This window comes from Tauraco erythrolophus, chromosome 10 (assembly GCF_009769465.1).
Source record: "Tauraco erythrolophus isolate bTauEry1 chromosome 10, bTauEry1.pri, whole genome shotgun sequence".
In the NCBI taxonomy this organism is placed as follows: Eukaryota; Metazoa; Chordata; class Aves; order Musophagiformes; family Musophagidae; genus Tauraco; species Tauraco erythrolophus.
The window spans coordinates 1,993,081-1,997,836 of record NC_141474.1 but is presented as its reverse complement, the minus strand read 5'-3'; positions in this window follow the sequence as shown (position 1 = coordinate 1,997,836).

The window sequence follows — 4,756 nt, the reverse complement described above, 5'->3', positions numbered from 1 at the left end:
ATGATTCTATGGAATGCAAATGGCAATTTCCTAGATGTACATCTAAGTATGCCAACGTTATCTAGGAGCTACCAGTTTCTCAGCACTCTTACATGGTTTAACAAGAGTATGAGGTCAAACTCGTAGATAATATTGGTATCTGTGCATCCACCGATAGCATCAAAACACTCTGAGACACGTATGTATTTCTTTAGCTGTGGCCATGGCAAAACGCCTGGTGGAACCTGAGCCTAAACTGCTTGAAACTGCTAACTTTGGAGCAATGACCTATTTCATAGGCTTTGTCACTGCACAGGGGGAAAAAATGAGCACACTGTTTAGTTTGCCTGTAAAGAGTGCCCAGGAACAGGCGGTCCCACTTTGTTGTGCAAATGAAGGGGCATTTTCTAAATATTTACTTCAATTCAACAAATGGGAGAAGGGGAAGTGAGAAGACTCTCTCTTCCCCCTCTACTCTGCCCTCATGAGACTTCACTTGGAGTATTGCGTCCAGTTCTGGAGCCCCCAACATAAGAAGGACATGGACCAGTTGGAGAGGGTCCAGAGGAGGGCCACGAAGATGATAAGAGGGCTGGAGCACCTTTCCTATGAGGACAGGCTGAAAGAGTTGGGGCTGTTCAGCCTGGAGAAGAGGAGGCTCCGGGGTGACCTTATAGCGGTCTTCCAGTACCTCAAGGGGGCCTACAGGAAAGATGGGGAGAGGCTGTTCAGGAGGGCCTGTTGTGACAGGACAAGGGGTAATGGTTTTAAAATAGAGGGAGGTAGATTCAGATTGGATATTAGGAAAAAATTTTTTACCATGAGAGTTGTAGAACACTGGAACAGGTTGCCCAGAGAGGTGGTGGATGCTCCATCCCTGGAGACATTCAAGGCCAGGTTGGACGAGGCCCTGAGCAACCTGATCTAGTTGGAGATATCCCTGTTCCTTGCAGGGGGGTTGGACTAGATGACCTTTGAAGGTCCCTTCCAGCCCTAACCATTCTATGATTCTAAGAGGGAGAAGAGGAGAGACACCCACTCTGGGAATTCGCTGCTACCCTAATTCAGCTCTCCACTTTTGGCAAGCAATCAGAGCACTGGATAATTTCCTCCCCTGGAGCAGCACAGAGTAACTATACAAACTCTCCGCTATGTTTCCCTATTAAGCAAAACTCTTCACGGATACGTTTTCCATGCGGCTCCATACAAATGGTTAGCCGAGCACGTATTATCTCTGCAGTCAGAGCAAGAAAGGGCTTTGCTCGCTTTCCCTCTCGAGATGCCTTGCTCCTGAACGTTCCAGATGCCTGCTAGTGTTTGCCTTTTCCATGAAGCTACTGGAACGAGTCCAGAGGAGGCCACGAAGATGATCTGAGGGCTGGAGCACCTCTGCTATGAAGACAGGCTGAGAGAGTTGGGGCTGGTCAGCCTGGAGAAGAGGAGGCTCCGGGGTGATCTTGCTGCAGCCTTCCAGGACCTAAAGGGGCTACAAGAAAGCTGGAGAGGGACTTTTTACAAGGGCGTGTAGTGACAGGACAAGGGGCAATGGATTTAAACTGAAAGAGGGGACATTTCGATGGGATCTAAGGAAGAAATTTTTCACTCTGAGAGTGGTGAGGCACTGGAACAGGTTCCCCAGAGAAGTTGTGGCTGCCCCATCCCTGGAAGTGTTCAAGGCCAGGCTGGATGAGGCTTTGAGCAACCTGGTGTAGTGGAGGGTGTCCCTGCCCATGGCAGGGGGGCTGGAACTAGATGGTCTTTGAGGTCCCTTCCAACCCAAACCATTCCATGATTCTATGATTCTATGAAGAGCTCCGGCTAAACATTTCTGCATGGGAATTGGCAGTTTGGGATCAAGGGGTGAGGGGAAAAAAAGCATGCGGGTGAGGGGGAGGAGAGGGGAGCAAAAAGGGAGAAAGCACGTAGAAGCTATTTTCTGAGAAAGCTTTGGAGTTCGGGCTTTTTGTCAGGTGCCTTTGACAGGAGTCAGGTCTCGCTGAATGGATAAAAAGGCAGAGAAGAAAAAAGCGAGATGGAGGCAATTTGAGATACTACCCAGTGTATCTTAGTGCTCGATACCATCCAAAGGACAAGTTTAATTTAAGCAACGGTTCTATGGAGTGTATTAACCTTTCTACCCTCCCTACCCCCATGCTGCGCGCTAACCGTCTTTTCTTGTTTTTTTAAAAATATCTTACCAACTCTCCTGCACCATTTTTAATCTCCTCTTTGAAAGAGATGCATCCCAGAAGTTACCTGATTGGAATCCTGCTAATCCACCCGCACTGGCCCCCAGTAAAGAAGGTAAATATAGATTGTAAGTGGGTTTAATATGAAAAAAAAAAAGCAGGGAGGTGGGAGAATGGCAAGGCAGCAGCAGGGATGAGCCTGGCTGGTGGCAGAATGGATGAAAATTACGTAGTTAGCAGGCCAAAATGAGCTTGAAGGTACCTGCGGGTATGTGGGTCAAATATTCTGCCAGTGTAAATGTCACAGGTGTGCTGACTTCGGTAAATCTGTGCCCATTTATTTCAGCAGGAAAGTCAGCAATGCTTTCGAGTACTCGTTAATTATAGCTGGTTCCTTAGGTTCCTATCCATGCACAGGAACGACCCGTGTTTTATGTCCTCTTCTTTTCTTCTCTGGTCTCTGACCTGACTTTTGTAATGTCTCCTGAAATACTTGCTGGCTTTATCTAGTGAGTTTGGCATCTGTGGCTTTGACATGACCGAAAAAAACTCCCTCTCATTCAGCATCTGAGTAACTGAGTTCTAGTTAGGATAAATTGTGCTTTAAAATGAACTTTTATGTCTTTTTTTTTTTTTTTGTTATTACTGGCATTTTCCATTTACCTTTTCAATTAAGCTGTAAAAAAAAAAGAGAAAACAAAAAACCTTCATATGCTGAAGTTGAATAAAAAAATTCTTTGCCACCAAAATGCTGTGTTGACATGCAGGAAGGCCGTACTCCTGATGTGATGCTGGTATTGTGCTAACAGTATCAGAAGCTGAGAGGTGATCTCATCTATTTCATGTGCATAAGGCATCAGTGCACAACATTACAGTGTGTGTGTTAATGAATATGATAATTAGGTAATATTAGAGTCAACCTAGACCCCTCCAGCAGCAGATGTCCAGGCCATTGCTTAAGAACAGCACCATACGCTTTCTTCATGGCTTTTGGTGCCTTCAAAGCTAAGGAGGCCTGGGCCTAGAAATAATGTATTTGATAGCATTTGATGGCATGAGCAAATTTGATAGCACTATCTGGATTTTTCTTCCATGAATCCGTCCAGTTGCTTATGAACTTGGGTGTACTTTAAACATCTACGACATCCTAGGTCAAGCATTCGTATTGACATTGATACCTACTCTGAGGTCTCTTCCGTGAAGTCTGGATGGGTCGGATGTCTGAATGAATTTAGGGAATAGCACTTGTATCACTGAATCTCCTTTGGCTCGGAGGTTTGACAGTGTTAATCTATGACATCAGAGCAGTTCTTCCCACAGGGATGGCTTACAGGTGCAGCAGTAAGTACCTTTGTGTGCTACAACAGTTACAAGTCACAACTGCAGCTGTTTCCAGTATTCGAATGAATCTATACTGTACATACAGATCTTCATAGCTACCCCTTTTTAGTGTTAAAAAGTGAAAAAGAAGCTGGAAAATTCCATGTGTTGATAACTGAATCATTATCTTTGAGATTATAAGATGGGTGGCATGTTGGAATTAATTCATCCAGATGGCATCAGAACTCAGAGTCTGGACCAATTTATCTAATGCATGTTAAGAACTAGTCTAATCGTTTCAAATAGGGGTTTGGATAAAAATGGCTTGATATATTTTGGAGCAGCTACAGTTCCTTCTGCCTCTGTGTAATAGATAAGTTCAGACACTTCGCTTCTGAAAATGTGGTCCACGAGAATTTTTTAATGGGCTCCACCACAGAAGTCCTTTCTGTATGACAAATAGGGCTGCAAGGACTCAACTAGTTTGCTGAAAAGCCACGGATGAAAAACACTGACAGCCACTGCCCAAAAAAGAACAGGTTGTATAATTCACTGTGGGTCACCCATTTTGAATGTTGTAAAGTTATATCCAAAGCTGTCACCTCCATAGATTGAGTGACCTCTTGGGAGAGTAAAGGTTATGAAATAAAGAAACATATCTTACAACTTATTAATCTTTAGACAAACGGTCAGAAGGATTTCTGACTGTTATTTGCAGGTACCAAAAAGTATGAGACAAAACACTTCTGTGAAAGTTTTCGGGGAGAAAAATAAATCAGCATTTTGGAAAAAAAGACTTTGCATCTTCTTTCTGGGATGGAGTGACTTTGATCTTTAAATACCTACAAATGAATCTAAATAGAGTTTGGGGCTTTCTGAAGTTTGCATAAGTGATTTGCATTTCAAAAGGCCCTGCAGTAAACACCAGTTAAGGTCCCAAAAGCCTTCTCAGAGGATGATTAACTTGAGAAATCCTTTGTTAGCAATTAGTGGGGCTGACTCCTGGGTGAAATTGCATATGATAGAAAAAAAAAATCATGTATCATCACCCACTGGATTCTGGACTTTGAAATTAGTTTCTTCATTAAATCACAGTTAAGTATGTGACAGAACATTAGCATTTACATTTGAGTTCCTAGGAACATAAAAAGATCATATAAAGGATGTTTAACAGCATTACAAAAATGTAGTTTGCTTTTCTGTGAGCTCTGTGGAGCCACATGGATGGATAAACAATACAATTTTTTTTAAACCATCAACATACTATG